The sequence below is a fragment of the Sus scrofa genome, chromosome 13 (genome assembly GCF_000003025.6).
Source record: "Sus scrofa isolate TJ Tabasco breed Duroc chromosome 13, Sscrofa11.1, whole genome shotgun sequence".
Lineage (NCBI taxonomy): Eukaryota > Metazoa > Chordata > Mammalia > Artiodactyla > Suidae > Sus > Sus scrofa.
Genome location: NC_010455.5, coordinates 106,852,749 through 106,874,578, shown reverse-complemented (window position 1 = coordinate 106,874,578; position 21,830 = coordinate 106,852,749). Strand labels below are relative to the sequence as shown.

The following is a 21,830-nucleotide window of genomic DNA, read 5'->3' as shown; positions in this document are numbered from 1 at the left end:
AAGAAACCATATTTTTTGAACAACGACAAAAAAGTCAGGAAACGTGGTCTACAAAAGTAGAAATGGTAAATTATTTAGTTACATATTTTTAAAGGTCACCTTACTGAAATGACTAAAAATATAGGAAATTGTGTTTCACTATATATGGTTGATCATCATATTAGAGAGCAGTTACCCATATGTTAAATAGCCTTCAGTCAGTGTATTTTTAAATTAGTTCTCCAAGGAGCGATGATCTTTTATAGTATTCTTCACGATTACCAGCTTCCTAGGGTGGTCATTCTGTCCCCTCTCCTTAAGTTACTTCATCTAATTTTAGTGTGGACTTGAAAGCCTAATAACCAAACTTGATAATTATGTATAATAAGAATAAATGAGACTCTGAAAAAAAAGTTTTCAAGTAATTATGTTAATAATCATATTTTTAGTATAGCTATTTGTGGTTCATTTTTCCATCTTTCTGGTCCTCGCTTGTGTTTTAATAACTTCTCTTAATAGGTTGTTATTTTACATAGGTTTTATGTTAAACTTTTTGTCTCTGTTCAATATACCATAGTTGACTTTGAAGCTGAATGGACTCATAGATCTGCCAAATTTCAATTTTACATCCTTTGCAAGTTGTTGAATCTTTCTGAGCCTAATTTTTTTTTTTTTAATCATATCTTCTTTATAGTGTTGGTGAAAAGAGTAAATGTTAAAGACCTAGAATGTTACCTGGCATGGATATTTTTTCTGTCCTCTCCTCCTTCCCCAGTCAGCCCATCATGTTGAATGGGCTTCATGCTCTACCACCTGGGGTTTACTACAGTGCAACTCAGGGGCAGCTCAGCTCTTGAGAAGGAAAAGACTGTGGGGGTTTCATTGGAGGGAATGTATCAATCCCTACATACGCAAAGTTAACAAAACATTCAGAGCAAAGAATTTTTTAATTAAAATAAGCTGTACGACATCCATGTAATTACTTATATTTTTCCACTCCCTTACATATTTTCTCAGTTTACCCACCCTTATGACTCATTCAGCAGCATAATTAGTGAAGTGAGCATTCTTTTCTAGTCATCAAGGAAAACAGGTCCTCTGCTGGCTTACTGGATTTTCTGGTGCACCCCCAAGAGAAGCTCATTTGCCATGTTACCTTTTTTTTTCCTCTTGGGCTGGTTGCTACCTACCATCAAGAACTTCTCACCTTGGTCAGTTTCTTCACTCCAGATGGCTCTCTTCTGGGTATTGCATTTCTTGTATTTATTCATTTTTCATACCTTGAGGTCCTGCCAAGATTCTGCCCTTTGTCTTGTTTCAAATTCAGTTGAAATTCATTGATTATCTATTCTGTGCTATACATGGGAGCAGGCCCTAATATTTAGATCATGCATTAGAAGAATGAGTTCAGAAAAATTGTGTTCAGAATAACAAAAGTAGTAAATGAGAAAAGGAATTTGAATGAAAATCTGCCAGCCCTAAATTCAGTTTTCTTTCTGATTTAGCACCAAGTCCCCTTTCCTCCAGGTGTGCCAAGACCTGGAGAAACTAATGATGGGAACTGGAAGCCTTCATTAGGTCAGACTGCAATTTGTGCCACTGCTGTAAGCTGTGGGGGACAGACATGCCCCAGGAACCATTTTCTGGGTCCACTTTAAGTCTGTAATGCCAGCTCCTGGCCTGTAAGATAGAAAGAAAGCTGCTATCCTCACAGTTTGCTTTTTTTTTTTTTTTTTTTAAGACTAATCTTAAAAGTAGATTTAATAATCTAGTTAGAAAACCTCCACTCACTAATAGGAGTAAACTCATTAAATGTAAAAAAGTTAGGAGAACTCCATGACTTCAGTTTTTTCAGAATGTGGATTTAATCTTTAATCAGAAAGGTGTTACTCTGAATAAATTAGCTTTCCCTTTCAAGTTATAAAGCCCTATGCTTCAATCTAGGCCAGTCATAGAAAATGTTTCTTCTGTTTTTTTTCTTTAAATTACTTAATAACCCTAATGAAAGTGAAGGTGGTTTCTATGAATTGAAAACAGGCAATTATTGATTAATTATATTATTGGAAGAGAACACTAAAAATAATTCATTTGGAGTTTTATAAAGTGTTTTAGAGATCCTTTGAATCTGTATTTGATGAGGTAGAAGATGACATCAGAGACTAATGAAGCCATAATATGAAACCCAACTCAAGAAATGCTGAAACTATACACTTTGCCAGAATGTGGAATGAGTGCAGACCTGGGTTCAAATGTGGACTCTGTAATTAAACACTTGGATGACCTTTGACAGGTTACCTAGACACTCAGCCTGTTTCACTGCCTGCTCAAATAAGGATTATCCTTGCTCTCTGAAGTTTTTATAAGACACCAACTTAGAAAATAAAAATTGCCAGGATATAAAGCTCTAATGACACCTTTTTAATATCTCCATTAGGGAAAGTAAGTTTAGCATAAAAAAGACATGATTTTTTAAAAGATATTTTTATTTCTCTCACAAATTATATTTTGGAATGATCTTTGAAAGCCTGCTGCTTCAGTTGTTAATTCATTTCAGTTAGAGACTATGAACATCAAAGAGTAAAACTCAATTAAGTGGAATGGTCAAGAAATTAATATTCTCATGAATTTAGTTGTCAATGTTAAATAGAAAACTTATTACCTTCTCTACCCGCATGGCTTCTGGTCTCTGTATTTAAGTCATTCTATTTAATTTGAAGTTGCATTGAAAGTCTGTGCCAAGTTTTTTTCTGGTAAAAGGAAGAGAAATCAATTAAAGAAAATACTTATTTTTTTTCAAGTTATGTTATTGAAAAGCATTCCAAATTGCATTAATTGCTTTACTTCGTTGTTAAGCATGGTCATCATTAGAAACAATTCTCTTTTAGTACTGGAAATGTAGATCAGGTACGAAGAAGATTCAACTGAATGTATACTGTTCCTTGAAATTCCTTGAAATCATCAGTAGATTTTGATCTTTCCCTTTCTGTTAGAACATGAGTACAATAAAAAAAAAAAAATTCCACTTAGTTATGATAAAATGAACATCAGCATAATTGATTATTATGATATAAACTTAGTTAAGAGTAGTTTGTGTAGACATTAGGAAAGTGCAGAAAAATTTTAAGAAACAAAAGAAAAAGTCATATTCCTTAACAATCAGAGAAATCTCTAAAATTTCAGTGTTTTATTTTTTATTTACAGAATCAAAGGCAAATAGATGTACAGTTATTTTCTTTGACTTGTTTGCATTTTTAAAAACCTGTTTAAGTTTGTATTCTCTTTGATTCATATTTCTCCTTGATTCATATTGAGAGAAATAACTTAAAAACGGATGAAAACCAAAAATCAATCTTTCCTTTATGGCTTAAAAAAAAATCTGTTCTTTACTTAATCAACATTGCAGTATCTTATTAGGGAAACAAAAAAATAATAGATTATTATTATTATTATTATTATTATTATTTTTTTTTTGCCATTTCTAGGGCCGCTTCTGCGGCATATGGAGGTATCCAGGCTAGGGGTCTAATCGAACCCTAGGGATCGAACCCACAACCTCATCGTTCCTAGTCAGATTCATTAACCACTGACCCACGATGGGAACTCCAATAACAGATTTTTTTAAAAGTTTTTTTAATTCTGCAAGAACTTGATATGTAACAGAGTAAATCAGGTACCTACTTTCAAAATTCAGGGGGAAAGTTTCTCTGAAAAATAGAACCATTCAGAAGCCAAATTTTAAGAGATTTTTTTTTTTCCACTTTATATTCTGACTTGGAGTATAGAAAGGTTTTTTTGTTTGTTTGTTTTAGTCTTTAGGGCTATACCCAAGGCATATGGAGATTCCCAGGCTAGGGGTTGAATTGAAGCTGTAGCAGCTGGCCTATACCACAGCCACAGCAACACAGGATCCTAGCCGCGTCTGCAACCTATACCACAGCTCTTGGCAACGCTGGATCCTTAACCCACTGAGCAAGGCCAGGTATTGAACCTGCATCCTCATGGATGCCAGTCAGATTTGTTTCGGCTGAGCCATGATGAGAACTCTGAAAGAAAAGATTTAATCTTAGTAATTTTTTGTTGGTTTGCTTTCAGGTTTTCTATTGCAATAAGGAACATAAGCCTACAGAATAACACGTCTGTGAATTATTAGTATTTGTTTTTATCTTATATAGTTTAATTTCTGATGATTGACTGTAAGGAAAATTTTGTGACCATTATTTCATTTCTTTTGTGTGGTATTATCAGATATGTTTTCAACAGATATATATCATTTATAGTGATATTTTATAATCTCATTTTAATTTAGAATGAGAAATTAAGCTCATAACATCTTTTATTTCTTAGTTATAGAGATAAAGAATTATAAAATTATTTTTGTATATTCTGAGTGAAACACCAGGCCAGATAATATTAATATACTCAGGTTAGATTTCATTTATGTTCTTTTCAAGTTCATGAAACTGTGAAAGACAAGATGATGGAAACACTCCCTTTTTTTGCATCTCAGATAAATATCATGTATATTTTGCATATTGATAATGTAAAACTGTCCTTTTGACCTTACAGGATTTTTTTTTTTTTACGAGTCCTGACCTTTTCTTCCCCCTCAAATGCCTGTGTTGTTTTTTGTGATGCATGCAGTATGGGGATAATTTACTGAGTTCTTGTCAGTTCACCAGCAGCTATGTTTAGATGTTTAGATTAGAGGGGTTTTTTGTTGTTGTTTCTTTTGGTTTGGTTTAGTTTTTTTTTTTAAACAGTGTGTGTGTGTGTGTGTGTGTGTGTGTGTGTGTGCGCGCGCGCGCGCGTGTATGTGTATTGGTAGCCTCAGAAGAAAAGCTGTTGGAGTTCCCTTCGTGGCTCAGGATTTAATGAACCCAACTAGGATCTCCAAGGATGCGGGTTTGATTCCTGGCCTTGCTAGGTGGGTTAAGGATCCACTGTTGCCATGAGCTGTGGCGTGGGTTTCAGACGTGGCTCAGATCCCATGTTGCTGTGGCTGTGGTACAGGCTGGCGACTACAGCTCCAATTGGACCACTAGCCTGGGAACCTCCATATGCTGCGGGTGCGGCCCTAAAATAGCAAAAAAAAAAGAAGAAGAAAAGTTGTAATAACTATTTAATGCTATTTTTTTGTCTGTTTGTTTGCTTTCATATATTACTAATGATGTATTTATTGAAGTAACTACCTAATGTGTATTTCTAGGTTTACTGTTTTGGATCAAAGGATACAATCCCTAATTCATAAATTTGTGGTGTTGAAGAGATAGGCTACTTGTACTGTAGTACTGTAGTTTTTATTCTGCCATCGAGTAAGTAACAAAGTAGCACAAAATTATCTTTATTAAAGTAGAACTGAAAAGAGGGTTCTTAAAAATGTTAAAAAATTCACCTAGTGAGTTCTCAAGATTCTAAAGCAAAGATGAAAGACCCAAGCATGGATATTAACAAAAAAATGTCCCAGTTCTCCTATGATAATTCATATTTAGAAGTAATCACACAAAAAACCTTTCTTTTATCTATATACTGAGATTCATACAGCTTTATAGTGGGGTGGCAGGTAAGGTGTATCAATGATTTAAAGGTAAATTTAAAGATGGTAATTTCCTTTCTTTCTCAATCTCTCAAATGACAATCACAAAATTACAATAATACATGGATTCCTTTTCTTAGGAAGTATCTTCCCAGAAGTTCAGAATGGTAGAACAAGACCACATTAAATCTCAAAAAGTCTAATACTTCCTAAGGAAATACCCTTTTTCCGTCCTGTACATGTAAGACGAGCCAATGGCTAAAGAAAGGTCACGGATCTTCTAATGACTAGATAGGAGTAATTTCTAATTAGCACCCTATTCCCCCACAAATTACAGGTGAATTGGGTGTAAAAGCTCTTTGTATATAAATGGTAAAGGACTATAAAAGCATAGTTTATGATGATTGCTACCAAAGTGAGTTTTAAAGGACACTTTTTCCTTCTGAATATATGAACACTCATCTGCAAATGCATTTAACCTCTTAGTGACAGGTTTATCTACAGGGTAATAACCTGAGGTAATAGAACTGAGGTCTTTAGTGAAATAAGTGTTTGCTCTTCCTGAGAAATTCTGATTTACACTTTGTCAGTGGAGAAATAACATCAGAGGTAAAGTGTCTAGTATACTAATGAATCTTGTTTTAAGCTATGGTTATAATTAGTTTTATTCTATATTGTTTAAAAATCAAAATGTAGAATAAAAATAAACATCAGCTACTCATGTCCAAATTACTATAAATATTGAGTCAATTGAATCTGGAACCAGTGAGGTTTTTCTGTGCCTGAACTTCCTGTTTTTACCCACTTCCCAATTACTTGCAGCTGTCAAAATAATTTTAATCATTTTCAGATACTTTGCAGAAGAAAAGGGACTTAAGCCGTTCAGCCAAAAAAGATGTTGCACCTCCTCTTGTGGTCCTTTATAGCCCCGCTGGGTCACCCTATTCTAGTCAAGCCAGCACTCTTTCTGAACATCGCTATTATGCTATAAGATCTTAGACATTTATCCAGGTCATTACACAGTTCTGATTCTGTATCTTTGCCTGTTAAACCACATCAGAGAATCAGAGAATTTTAGAGCTAGAAGAAGTCTTAGAAATCAGTATCCAAGCCCCTTTATTTTATCAGTGATGAACCATATGACATTAAATAAGTCCTCTTCAGATTAAAAATTAAACCCAAACCTCTGGACTTCTAGCCTTTGGCCTGTTCCACCATGAAATGGTGCCTGCAGATATGTGCAAGTAGGCAGGAGCAGAAATCAATCTGCTTACTCCAACGAACACCTGACATTTGCACTCTCCCACTTCTGGATCCAGGCTATTGACCAAATATGCTTGGTTATTCCCCAGTATGTGAGAGAGGAGAGTCATTATGGGGAGAGCAAACTGAAACATGTATTAGGCAGGGGAAAAAACAAAGCAGTAAGAGTGTCCCTTAGACCCATTTGCAATCAAAGTACAAGTTGTATGTACTTTACTGCATCGGAGAAGGATAGTGTGCCTGTAATTTTTGAGTGATACTTACGGAAAAGGCAAGCCATGCTACTGGACACCATGTGACCCAGGGCTTTAGTTTATATATAATAGTTTTCAGCTTATTGAAAGTCATAGATGAGACAGGCTGGGGTGGGGTGGGGGATGCACTGAGGGTTTGGAATGGAAATTTGGTTGTGATGATTGCTGTACACCTAAATGTAATAAAATTCATTAAGTAATTAAAAAAGGAACGTCATAGATGAGAGATAAATACAAAATAGTATTATTTTATCAAAACTCTTTTCCTAAAATATCAGAGCCTTCCTCAGCATTCTGCAAAACTGGATCTTTCATCTCTTATTCAAATTTATTTTACTGAGAATATTCAAAACCAATTTGAAATGATTAATATGTTGCTGATGCCACTTACTCTTCTTCTTTGCTTTAAATATGCATATTTAGAGTTTTAGCATTGGAAGGACCTTGGTGACTCAAATGTCCAACTACTTCATTTTATTGCTAAGGAAATTGAATTCAAAAGGGGAAGTTTCTTAAGTGTGAGCACAGGACTGACTGGTAGTGTCTTGTAGCATGGAGCTCAGGAATCTTGGCTCAGGCCAGTGTTATTATCCCTAACATTACTTGAAAAATTCTCATTAAAGTACATTTTGGCTTTATCTGTTTCTATTTCCTCTGTGAGACTTTCTCTCTTTTTTCTTCTTCCAGTCCTACTTAAGTTACTTCCAGTGGATTTAATATGAATACTAACTATGGAATGGGTTAGAAAGAAAAATGGAAAGTCTAACTCTTAAGTAGAATGCTGACATCATCAAAGATGTTTTTCTTTCTTTTAGCATCCAGTCATGCATCTTTCTACAGATCTTTCTACAGTCTATTGGTTTTGCTGTGCTTTCAAAAAGCCACATGTATTTGTTAAGTGAAACAATATAGATATATATTGCCTCTCTCCTTCATAGAGAAACTTTAAATGTTGCCAATGAATTCCTATGTTTATATTGGTATAGGTTAGCTATATCAAATTTAAAGGTTCTTAAAACTGGGCTCTTAGAAATCTATCTTGATATGTAACCAGTTACATGTTTTATTTGTAAACTTTATGAAATAGTCAATATGAAGAGTACATTGTTATCCTCATGTGATGATTGGCTTGGTTCAATCATTTAATAAACTGTCAGCAGGTACCCACCTTGTACCAGACTCAACGTTAGGTGACAGTGTGCACTGATTTGTAAAATCACTGATTGATACTCTCGTAAGTAGTTCCACAAAGTGGTAGGTGACATATCTGTACAGAAAATAGCACAATAAGAGTAGATAGAGATTAACTTAGGGCCCCGTGGGAAGGTAGACATGGGCATCCAGACTGCCTGGAGAGGCCTCCAGGGACCATGGTGAAGGGAGACACTGATCTCACGTGTTATGTTTCACATCGTGGATGACTGGGTTTACATGATGAGGTCTATTCATTAGAATTTCAAAAACCCCTCTATATCCTCCTCATGTCACATCTCATCAAAAATCTCCCGCTGTCCCCCTACACTTCACATGTCCTGATAAGTAATATACCCTTTCTTAAAGGATGAAGAAAGGATAATGTTTTTATCTGAACTTCGAGGATCTCACCCAGTGATCTCAGCCTTCTGTTCTCATGGGCTTTTGCATACTATGCAGTGAGTAGTGATTAAAACATAACCCCTGCTCCAAATCAGGCAGTGCCCAGTATCTCAGGGTAGTGCCGAGTATCTCAGGGCCGGAGATACTCTTATTCAGAGCCACTTGTGATCGTCTTAGAAAACCTTCAGGAAAATACTCGTTGTTCTAACATGAGGAAAGAAAAGAAGTTATGCTTAATTATACTCCTGTCTCAAGAGAGAGCTTAAAATGTCCAAAAATGGAAAGAGAATGTAGAGTATCACTAAGAATTCCAGTCAAACTGGTGAAGCAGGTTTTAGACATTCGGTGCTGACTTTGTCCACACAGTCTCTTATCTTTTTAGGTCCCCTCAGTGGTAACTGGTATAAGGAGTTAAGCAGTGTGGTTGTGGGACAACAAATGCCAGGAAGAGTAAGAAGTGGCTGTAGAGCATAGGCTGGGGTTTACCTTATAGGGGTCCTTGAGATGGGTCTTCTTAGGCTTGTAAGTGATAGCGAAATAGACCTTCCTAGCAATGACCTTCTAGCTGCCAGCAACTTAAATGCCTCTTAGATTACTCTTCACACTTCCCCACACTATCTTGGTGTCCCTATAAGATATTAAACATGTGGGATGTGGGATGTACCCTCTTAGCCCCCACTGTTCTCCTTGCCCCTGGACTCTCCTTTCACACAGCAGTATATGCCAGAAATCTTGGCACTAGCTTTGGGTCCACTTTCATAATGCATCTTGAGTCCGTCACTCAGGCATTTAGCATTTATTTCCTAAATATATTTTTCTTCTGTGCATTCCTCTCCTTTTGTCAATAATTACTACATATACTTAAATATTATAAGGCAAGATTCCCTTCACCCTGCAAAACCACTCCCCCAAAAAGAAGGGGTATCCTTGTATTGGAGTGAATACAAAGCCTCTGCTATTTCTGGGTGCTTTCCCAACTGCTTTATTTTAAACAGCAGAGCACTATGTGAGGAAGATGCATTGGCCCAAAATGACCTTGTTTAATGCGGTTAGATATTTATGGAGGGCACCTGACAAAATCTTTTTTCTTTTAAAGGATGTAGCAGCATTTAACACAGTGTGGTTATGTATTCCCAGGATGTGCCTTCGCAATTACAAATGCAAAATATAAATAACCCTTTTCACTACCAGCCCCTTAGCAAAAACAAAACAAAAGAACACCCTCTAATACACTCAGGAGTTAGGGTTACCAAAGCATGAATCAGCACCCACAAGACGAAATGTCAGCTATCCTAATTTTTACCAAGTATCTGTGACTTAGGCCATTTCCAGTGATAGCATCAGAGATTCCACAAATGCTTTATCTCCAGTGAAGATGGGTATGCTTCAGAAAACTGTCAAAGGGCTCAATACCTGACCTGAAGTGATGCAGACATAGATGTCAGTCATGCCTTTGAAGAATTTGAGTCAAAGTGTTTGGGGAGATATGAATGAAGGAAAAAAGTGACTTATCTAAATGTTTTATATTGCACTATTAATTTCACTTATGTCACTGAAAATAACAGGGATGGTGATCTTATATAAACACTTACACATTCAGAAAAGTATACAAATCCTAAATAGATAGCTCAGTGAATTTTCGCACAGCAGGCAGTGTGGCCAGCACTCAGACCAGGAATCAGAACATTACTGGCACCCAAAATGCACCCTCCTGCTCTTCCAAGAACTGCCTGGCCACTCGCCTCCCACTGCCACACCCTCAGTGTGAACAGGCTCCTGCATGCTCTTACCATGGACTAGCTTTGCTTGTTTTTGAACTTGCCATGAGTAGACTCATTGAGTAAGTGCTGTCTAGCGTCTTCCTTCAACAGTATGTTTTGAAACTCACATGTGTTGTTACATTTAGTTAGCCCATGTTGCTGAGTGGTATTTCCTTTTGTGAATAACCACAACTTATCCATTCCACTATGATAACTGTTTGTGTTGTTTTCAGTTAGGGAGGGTTGTAAAAAGTATTGTTCTTAAGACTCTGCTTTGTGACTTCTGGTGACTAAATGTCAGGCATTTGGTTGTGTACCTATGAGGGAATGGAATTTATGCACACTCAGGTACCCCTCATCAGTTCTGGCAGATGCTGTCTGTTTTCTGAAGTGATTGCACCAAGCCACACACCCATCAGCAAAGTAGGAGAGTTCCTTCCTCCACATTCTTATTAGTTCATCTTTTAAACATTTTAGCCATCGTGATGGCAGAACCATGATGTTACATTATGATTTTAATTTCCCTAATAACTAATCTAATTGACCACTTTTTCATATATTTAATCGCCATTTGGATATCTTTAAGTGTCTGTTCATGTTCTTTTTCACTTCCCACTCATCTTCTCTTAAATTTTGTATAGTCCAGTTGGAAAAAAAAATCAGTTTTTTAAAATCGGATTGTCTTATTGGTTAAACTGGAGATCACCTTATATTTGAGCAATATGGAAGTCTGACCTTCGTGTTCCTTTGTTTTAGGTTATTGAAGTGACCTCTTAACTATCCTTCAACCTCTACCATCTCTCAGCTTCTCCACTATGTCTTCCCTACTCCCCGTAAAGTTATTTTTTTTTATACGCAGATCTGACCAGGCCATTTGCAGCCCTATCCCATTCATTCTCTCCCCACCCTAATTACCCACCTTCCTATTGCCCTTCCGCTAAACAGTGTTTCCAGAACTCCCCTTTGAAAGTTCATGAGGAGCAGGAGTTGGGTGAGTGCCAGGGCACACTTGCTAAATGTTCAGATTATCAAGCCTCTTCCCTGGAAATTCTGATTCTGGTTGAGCCCCCAGAATCTGTGCTGTGAACAGGCACTCCAGGTTATTCTTACCTTTAGGGAAGTTTGAGGAATACTACAAACAGGTGGTTTTTCTTCTTGCCTCAGTGCCCTTACACATCTCTGTCCACTGCCTGGATTGTTCTGTCCGTCCTCCATTGGAAGGACACATCCACCCAGTTGCCTCCGGGAATCTAGATGAACTCCTGCAGGCTGAGTAAATCACTCTGCAGTCCATAAAGGCTTACTCCTGCTCTTCACCTAGTCCACAGTGGCCTTACTCATCTCAGCTGATTACGTGGCCTGGTTTTACCTTCAGTTTACATGCAGAATCAGCTGCAGCTTGCACGTGGTCCTATTCTGTTGTGATACTTGGGCCTGGATAACTGCAGAAGCCTACTGCTAACTAGCTTTCCTGTTTGCACCTTACATCCATGTGCTCAGAGTGATTATTATTTGAAATTCTCAGTCTGCATCACATGTTACTGCTCAGAATGCGCCAGTGGCTCACCATTTCTCTCAGAGAAAAAGCCAAGTCTTCACGAGGTCCCGCAAGGCCTGTCACCATCTCTCCCCACCCCCTGCCTTCACACTTTGACCTTCTAGGTTCACTCTGCCACAGCTGTTCTGGCCTCCCTGCTTTTCTTAGAACATCCCAGAAATGCTTGCACCCACCGTAGGGCTTTTGCGTTGCCCGTTGCTTCTATCTGAAACACTTACCCTGAGGTGTCGGTGAACTAAATCCTTTACTTTTTTTCAAGTTGCAGCACAAAAGTCTCTGCCAGTGAATTCGGTCTTGACCACCCTATTTAAAGTGAAACCTGACCCATCATTCCCACCACTCCAATCTCTTTTACTCCATTCTTTTTAACCCCGTGGTGCCCACTAACTTCTAATATACTATTAATTATGTTTATCACTTATGTCTCTCTGCAGAATATGAGCTCCCCAAAGGCAGATATTTTTGACTCTTGTGCTCAGGTGTATTCCCAAATGTCAGAACAATGCCTGGTGTATAGTAAATGCTCAGTGAATATTCATTTGACTTGGTGAATGAAGTATTCAGGATGCAATAGATAAGAGACCTTACACACCATCTTGTGATAAGCCAGATTTTTATGAACCCTTTTCCAAGATATGTTGTATGTGTTCACATTTTCAAGTGAAAACCTGACACTGCACTGGGGGTTTGGATGAAGATGGGGTTGCTGGTGTGCTACTGCATTGATTTGAAGGAGAAGCCCATTGCAGCCCAGTTCTTCCTCCCTGAATTGTGGGTATTCTCTGCAATACAGGTTTATGCAATGCAAGAACCTCTTAGGGGTTGATACCTGAATACTGAATTTTAGGTTTTTCCCTCTTTGTTACCATTACTTAAAATGTCTATGGAGGCAGGTTTTTATGAAGAAATCAGATCATTAAAAGATTAACTGTCTTTTATGTTTGGTTCAAGCACATAGATTTTAAAGAGTTTATGCCTTATAAAAAATGTTTATGCACTATAAAACCAATGTGCTGTTGTATATTTTAGCTTATCTGACAAGCATTCTTATACATCCTTACATCAATTTTAGATGACCAGAAACCTAATCCTCCTTCTCTCTCTCATGAATTCTTTCCTGAAATACTATGGTGCTATCTAGATGAAATCTGAATGCCAGATAAGAATATTACTCTAGAGGATCTATTTATATACATCTGAATTTACAAAAAAAAAATACTTCTATTACTATGAGTTCGTAAGTTTCTCATATATACGCATATGTACTTATTTTTATCTTTGAGAAAGTAACTTTTACATTGCGTAGTCCCACATTTTCATGGGACAGGAGGCTGATATTCCTCTTAGCTTACGAAGAGATTATGTATAAAAATCTGCTGGTTTAAATTGTGTGTAAAAATCACCCTGGATCACCTAAACTTTGCTGCTCTCTCACTATCTTCTTAGTGTTTCACCTGCCTTTGCCTCCTCTCACAACCCAAATTTATTGATTACAAGTTTTTATAAAAGTAAATCCTATACTTCAGTGTCTCCCAAGGTGCCTGGAATACTGCTGGGCTATAATGACTCTAACTAGCTAAGAGAAGAATTATTTCATGAGGCGTGAATAAATTTCATCTAATAATAAGAACGATTATTGTGAATTCCTATTGTGGTGCAGTGGAAATGAATTCAACTAGAATCCATGAAGATGTAGGTTCAATCTCTGGCCGGGCTCTGTGGGTTGTGAGCTGTGGTGTAGGTCACAAACACGGCTTGGATCCCATGCTGCTGTGGCTATGGTGTAGGCTGGCAGCTGTAGCTCTGATTCGATCCCTAGCCTGGGAACTTCCATATGCCATGGGTGCGGCCCTAAAAAAAAAAAAAAAAGAAAAAAGAAAAAAAAAAAGGATGATTATTAGTAGCTCATTACTTAAAGAATGCTAAGAAGAAGACTTGTGTGATAACATATATCTTAAGTCAACTAATGTAATATTTGTTTGAAAAAAACAAATCTCAATTAGATAGTACCATGAGGGAAAACCTGGGCATAGTCTCATCCAAAATAGGAAAGGAGTTAAGCACCAATTCAAATCATGGTTAAAATTTCCATAAACAACTTCATAAACCATATGCATTAGCAAACTTAAAAATAGACGCTTGTATGAACTATAATAGGAACTTTATTGTGCAGTAAAAAAATACTGCAATTGCCATGCAGTAGAAAAATACCTAATCAGACTGTCCTTTTTTCCTCTCAGTATTCTGAAAGCTTCTATATTTCAAGGCTATGATTTAAGTAATGCTAATCTTATGAGCTTATACATTAATAGATAAATTTGTATTTAATCTCTATTTTGTTATCTGTCTGTTCTCTGGGATATGTAAGTACTAATGAGCCAAATATGGAAATTTAGTTTAAAAATGCTGGGAATTAAAGGATGGCAGGCAGGAGAATGAAGCATCTTTTAAATGCAATCATTTGTTTCACAAGTATTATTGAATACCACTAGATACTAGGAACTGGGGGATTGGAACTGAAATAGTAGTAAGAGTTTGGGCTATAGAAGAGAAGGAAAGAGGAAGGTGCCTTTGTGGCACATATAGTTCATTTATTTACTCATTCATTATCTATTGAGTGCCTATAATTCAGTGTAACATGGATACAACAGTGAGATAAATCAAACCAGAAATTCTTGCCCTGACTGAGCTTATATTCTAGTGGTATAGAAAGGCAATAAATAGGGCAAAAATGGTCAACAATATAATAGAGTTAAAAGCCAAGGAGAAAAATTAACAAAAGGGAAGGAGGAGACTGGAAGTGTTGAGGGAAGGAAGCAGGCTGCAGTCTTGGATGGGTTGTCCAGGAAGAGGTGGTATCTTTTTAGTAAAGATCTGAGGGAAGTAAGGGAGCTGGTCATGCAGATACCTGGAGAAGGAGCAGTGGAAGCCCCAGGAAGAGGCAGTATGAGGTACTGAGGTGCAAACACAACTGATGTATTCAGGGGATCACAAGGAGGCTGCTGTGGCTGGAGCAGGATGGACAGTGGGATGAAGCCTCATGAGGGCTTTGGGTTTCACTCAAAATGTTGATGGGAGGCTTTTGGAAGGTTTTGCCCCAGGCTGGGATGTGAATATGTAATTTAGCAAAGGGAACTAATTATAGGACAGGGTTCATTAATAATTCAGCCATGGGGTGTGAAGAAAAATGAACCCTCCTACACCGTTGCTGGGAATGTAAATTACTGTAACCACTATGGAAAACAGTATGGAGGTTCCTTAGAAAACTAAAAATGGAATTACCATATGATCCAGCAATCCCACTCCTGACTATATAATTGGACAAAACAAAAAGACATATGCACCCTTATGCTCATAGCAGCACATTCATAACAGCCAAGACATGGAAACAACCTAAATGTCCATCGACAGAGGAATGGATTAAGAAGATGTGGCACATATACACAATGGAATACTTACTCAGCCATAAAAAAGAACAAAACAATACCATTCGTAGCAACATGGATGCAACTAGGGATTATGATACTAAATGAAGTAAGTCAGAAAGAGAAGGACAAATGCCATATGTATCACTTATATGTGGAATCTAAAATATGGCACAAATGAACTGTCTACAAAACAGAAACAGACTCACAGACTTAGAAAACAGGCTTGTGTTTTCTAAGGGAGAGGAGGAGGGAGTGGGTTGGACTGGGAGTTTGGGATTAATAGATGCAAATTATTACATTTGGAATGAATTAATAGGAGTTCCTATCGTGGCACAGCAGAAACGAATCCGACTACGAACCATGAGGTTGCCGGTTCAATCTCTGGCTTCACTCAGTGGGTTGAGGATCTGGAGTTGCTGTGAGCTGTGGTGTAGGTCACAGACGTGGCTTGGATCCTGCGTTGCTGTGGCTGTGATGTAGGCAAGCAGCTGTGGCTTCCTAGCCTGGGAACCTCCATATGCCGTGGGTGTGGTCCTAAAAAGCAAAACAAACAAACAGAATGAATAAACCATAAGGTCCTACCATATACCACAGGGAACTATATCCAATCTTCCAATCTCCATATATATATATGAATACCACTAGATACCACTAGATATATATATCACTTCACTGTACAACAGTACAAATTAGTGCAACATTGTAAATCAACTATACTTTAATAAAAAAATTTAAAAGAAAATAATAACTCAGCCATGAATTGTTGAACGGACTGGAAAGGTTGAATTGTATTGGAAGATGTAAAACTGCAATTGGGTGAGAAGCCGAAGCTGGAACTAACGGTTTAGGAGTGACCTGTGAGAGGTCCTCGTGGGGTTGTGAGGATGGGGCAGAGTTCGAGGTGATGTTGTGGAAAGAGTAGGGTGGAGACACTGAAGAAGAGCTGTGGGGGACTTTTACCCACTTTCAGGAGCTGGAGGAGGGATCCAGTGTGGTCCTCAAAATGGTAATAATCGTTCCTCTTCTTTTGTCTTTTGTTTTCAGTGGGTTGTTTTCTAAGGAGATCTTTGGTATCGTTTCTCAGACCTCTTATGAGATGAAATTATGAAAGTAGGAAGGAAAGATAGTTGGAAAACTGTGTCTATGATATCTTCATGTTAATTACTGACTTGTTCAACAGAAGAGGGGGTGGGCAGGTGGCAGGCCTCCACCCTACCTCTGGCCAATTAGAACCACAACTGAAAGTTGTTCTTAAAGATATAATAGGTATCTATGACTTTAGGCTTAAAAAAAATAAAACCTCAAAAGTATTATGTTCTGAGAGAACTATATTGATTTCAATTTAATTTCCTTTTTTTAATCCTCTTTCTTGCTGGCCTGCTTAAAGATCTTCAGCCACAATTGTCAAAGCACAAATTTGTTCATTTTAATTTTTAGTCACCTGTAAAATGATAAAAATACTGGTAAATCAATGTTTTCACAAGTTGAAATGTGTGACTTTCATACCAGGACTTGTTTGTTTGCTTGTTTTTTTAATAAAAGTAAAACCTTGTGTTATCATCAGGACTGAAAGCAGAATTTCACAGGCTGATGCTTCTGCCCAAGAAATGTTGCCCTCTCTTGGCTTAAGGTGTTAAAACACTTAGCAGTGTTCTCTGTCTAATTTTAGTGTGTTGCTTTCTAATTCTGACTTGGATCCGTTTGCCCTGAAATGTCAGAGATGTATATTTTACTCCAAGTGGATGCATACAGCCTCTGTGCCTTTTAAATGGAAGTCAGAGTTAAAATGGAAAATTGCTGTAGGAAGCTGGCATGTTTTTAAGCTTTTAAGTGTGTGAAGGGGGGAATAAAAACTCTTTCCATTCTTGACTGCGTAGAAGATATTAAACTCCTTGTCAGTAAGCAGGGAAGATGATGAGTATTAGGGATTTTCATCTTTTTCTCATGAGTTCTTGTGATTCACATCGTATCCCTGTTGCAGTGCTGGTCTGCATTAACAATCTTGAATGCCAAGATTGAACCATTATTTTTATACTTATTTTTCCTTGAACCTGTTTGGTGCTTTGAGAATATTCATTATATATCTTTTTGTTGCAAAGGTTCTAGCAGTATGAGTTCATCTTGACTGATGCCCTTGACTTCAGAGTATAAACAGAAAAATAGAGATAGCTGACAAGGATTGATTAGCAGTCCTCCTTCTAAGCGAAAGAGTAAACCTATCTAGATAAATCACCAGCTCAAAAGTTTAGAGAATGTATGTTAAGAATTAAGAGTACTATGGGTGTATGGGTGTGTTTAATTGATAGGGAAATTTTATAGAAGAGCTACAAAAACACAAAAGATTCTATCTGTTCTGTTTTACTGTCCTTCGGTTTTTATTAAAAAAATAGGCTTATAGGCTTTACTATTAGAAAGATTCTTTGCATCCCTTTTTAAGGGATTTTTTTTTTTTTAAAGTAAACAGAAGCCGAGATCAATATTTCACTGCTGTTTTAGTGAAATGCTTTGTTATTAGTAGACTTTAATTGTAGGTTGAAGGGGCTCAGGGAACCACCTGATTGATTCTCTGGCACTTGTAAGCCATCACAGATAGGTGAAAATGTATTTTAGTATTTTCTAGCACTTACACATTTCAAGTGTGTGACGCACTTGATGTATATTAACTCATTCCGCCCTGACATCCACCCAAACAGATGGGCACTACTATTATTCTCATGCACCATATAAGGAAACTGAAGTACAAAGAAGTTCAGCAACTTGCCCTATAAGGAATGGATCTGGGTCTTGAACCCAGACACTGCTGTGCTCTTGACCCTTACATTAATTGCTGCCTGCCCCTTTCCTTCTCCCCTTCTTTCTAGAATTTCCAACCCTAAGGGTAAATTTCTACCCTCACTTTCCTTTACTTAATGCAATTTCCTTCCTCCGCCTGTCGTTTGAGGCTCCTTTTCAGTCTGCTTTCCTTTTTCCTTCCTCTGAGCCTGATGAAGACAGCGCTTCTCCAGCTCTTTGTCCTTCACTGCCGCTCCATTCTCTCCCTTTCCTCCTCAACCATGTTCTCCAGCCCTCAATCCATTTCTGAATTCTTAGGTTATATATCAGGATTAGAAGCTGGTGCTCTAATAATAGCTTGGCCAGTTCAGAGTAAGATAATTAGAGTTACCTCAGAGTAAGTACAGTTACCTCATGGTTTCTACATACATTCCCTGTTCCTGTTACCACATTATTTTTTTCTGTCGCATTTGCAGAAACATAGTATTCTTGCCTTTGGTTGTACTTTTAGTGACGCCGCTTTATGTATTCACGAGTATGTCTCAGATTCCCCAAGACCTTTGAATGTGGACTGTAATCCACAAACATGTTTGCCTCCTTTTGGGCATTATATAGCTTCTCTTCAGGCTATTTAGGAGCATTTATAACTATGTATCCTAGTATCTTCTAGCTCTTGAGACGCACTGCTATTACTATGTTGAATGTGTGAATTTCCATTGCCCATAAAACTGTCGGAGACAGTTGTGTGATTCAGTTTGGTCAGTGGGTGCTTTGGACCAGCTGTTGGCATGTTATCATCCTAACTGAATCCCAGTGGAAGAGGATAAAGCACAGAGCACCATCTCTCACACTCCCCTCAATACCCCAGCCTCCACAGTCCCTCTCTGCTGGGTGTAATCTAGTGGTCCCTCTGCCCTTATCGAAGATGAAATCATCCTGGTAAGTCTTCTGCTTCCTAAACCGAAGACAATCATTACCTGAGGACAAGAACCACATAACATTGAGTTTGCCACCTTGAGTTTAGAGTGATCACTGCTATATTTTATTAAGTCCAAAAGAATTTCACAGGATTGTATTTGTAAATACAGCTTTCCTCCTCGATCCTTACCCTCCATAACAATGGTTCATAATCTAGAATCTGAGGCAGCTGGGATGGGTGGTGAGCGGTTGCCTCACGTATGTTTTCTTGACTGTACTGTTGGGGTTTTTTGTTGTTGTTTTGATCTTGGGTGTTGCTAGGCTGGAGTTGCTTCTCTCTAATGGTCCTGACCTCCACTGAGGAGCCCCCTAGACTCAGGATGCCTGCTACCACATTGGTTCCATTAGAGAAAGATCTGGTCTACTTTGCCTGTTTTTCCTTCTCTAAAAGTGATGCACATTCTTGCTGAAATTATCTGTAATATGTCCAGTTAGTGTACCCAGCTTTCCTGTTAACTGGTATGTTTCTGTTCCTATGACCTTCTACCTAGGCTATGGGAACTTGTGCCAGCGGATTGGAGATGAGGGGGTGTTTTCCTTCCAACTGGGGAGCTTAGGTGTTCCCATGGCATCCTGTTCTTGCCTCTGTATATCATGCTAAGGTTGTAATGTATCTATTTCCCTAAAAGCTTCCTGCACTTGACTGAAACTCTCAAAGACTATGAGCACACAGTTCAGGGCTTGGCCTGGTGAGGTTCTATAGCACTAATCTTTGTATCCCTCCCGCCTTCCAATTGTCATTCAAGATGGTAGTGTTAGTACCAACCCAAGGAACCTCTTGGTTTTAATAGGCTTTTCAATATTGGCTGAGAGACTTTTATATACTGTGCACCGATATGTCTGAAAACAATCTAATTTCTTGGACTTGCAACTAAGCCTTCGGGAACACAACTCTCTTTAGTCCACTTTCAACACCTCTGTGCCTTTGTCCCTGTGATGTCTTCCAGGAGTGCCTTTCTCCTCTGGTGTCCCCAGTCTACCAAGTTGTTCTTCACTCTTAAAGCCATCTCAAGACTCTTCCTTCACTCCTCTCCCATCCAGAGCCTGTCCCTCTCTTTCACTGGGCTTGAATATACTCTTACTATGCCCCAATTATTTAAAATTACTTAACCTATCTCCTGTGTTAGACTAGAGCTTCTTGAGACCAAGGCTCATGCCTATTCATTTTCCATTTCTACTCATAATATGGTGCTGAGTACATAACAGGAAGTCAGTAAATGTGGTGTTGTATTAGATTCCTTCATAATATATACCACTGGGGTAGGGAGGAGGGTGGTGAATAGAATAGGAACCAGATGGAGAAAGGGAATGGGGCAGGAATTGTTTCAATGACTAATGGGAGGCTGAGATGAGGGGAAAGATGAGTTTGGGCAGGCACCATACCAGTCTGGGTGATGGCAGGCATTCTAGGAGTTGTGGACTGAAAAGTTAGCAGAGGTGTGAGTAGAGGTGGGAGCTGTGGGAGTCATAGATGGAGCCTTGGGAATGAATGGTTTAGAAAGGATAGCAAGATGAGAGATTCAGTGTTGGGAGAAGGGGCAGGACCCTGGAGATGATGGCCATGTTGGAAGGAGGACAGCCATAGATGGTAACTGGCGGCAGGGGGCAGGGCGGGTAGTGGGGAAAGGGTGGAGGAAGGACAGGTGATCCTTCAGCAGCAAGCAGACAGCAGACAGGGAGGGGGCAACTCTGGGCAGCCAGCAGTGTTGGCAGTCATATGCACTCTACACCATCAGTCAGTGATTGACGATTAAATTCTGTCTTAGGTAGTCATGGGGAGCTAGAGATGGTAAAAGAACAACTGACAGGCTTGGCTTAGCTTGCCAGGGAAGGAAATCATACGTGACCATAGTGTGAACAAACAGGATTCGAGGGTGCATCAGAAACTTATTTTATTCTCTCCTCCTCTCCCCTGCTCCAACCACTCTGCAGGGCTGGGTTTTCTGTCCCCACATGAAATCTAAGAGAGACTTCAATGTTTTTAAGCTTCCCTCAGATTTAAAAAAAAAAATTTTTTTTTCAATAACTTTTCATAAACACAATCTTGATTTAGTAAGGATCATGTCTGGTCTAGTCCAGTGTAACAATACGTAGTTAATTCATTTAAAGGTAAAGCTTCTCCAACTCTTGCAGCTCCTGTTTGCTCCACATAGAGAGAGTTCTGATGGGGCTGCCCCTTATTTTTCCCCCTTGCACATCTGTTCTGTCTCCCCAACTCCCCAGGCAACTCTGGCTTCCTAAGAGTAGGCCGGAGGTGGGGTTGGTAAAGTGCAGGAAGATCCTATAGCACCACACCAGTTAGCCTTGGGTTTCCTCCCATGGCAGAGATGCCCCAGACCCTTTCATAGCTTCTTTAGTAGGGAGAGTCCCTCCCTCCTTCACCTCTGTGGCTCTCTCACCTATGTTTTTCTTGACGGGGGAATACACCTTGTCTTTCAGCAAACTTCAGTGTGCTGCCTGGGCTTGCTTACCAACCCAGGCAGCTTGATTCAAATACAGCTCATGTTGACTTGGCAGTACTTATGGGATATATGGGTGGAAATACTCTGCTAGTGCCTGAGAGAGAGTTGGAAGCTGGGCATATAGATGGGGGTAAATGCTGGACAGATGGTGGCTGAAGTCAGGAGAGTAGACATGCACGACCAGGCAGAGACAAGGAACTTCACAGAGACTCACTTTCCAGAAGCCAGAGAACAAGGAGCTGGCCGA

At 38.7% G+C, this 21,830-nt stretch overlaps 1 protein-coding gene across 4 annotated transcripts in view; it reads left to right on the top strand.

The window, feature by feature from the left end:
* Positions 1-21,830, top strand: part of GOLIM4 (golgi integral membrane protein 4) — an 80,385-nt gene that overhangs the window by 20,631 nt on the left and 37,924 nt on the right. The gene's annotated exons all lie outside the window — the stretch shown is intronic.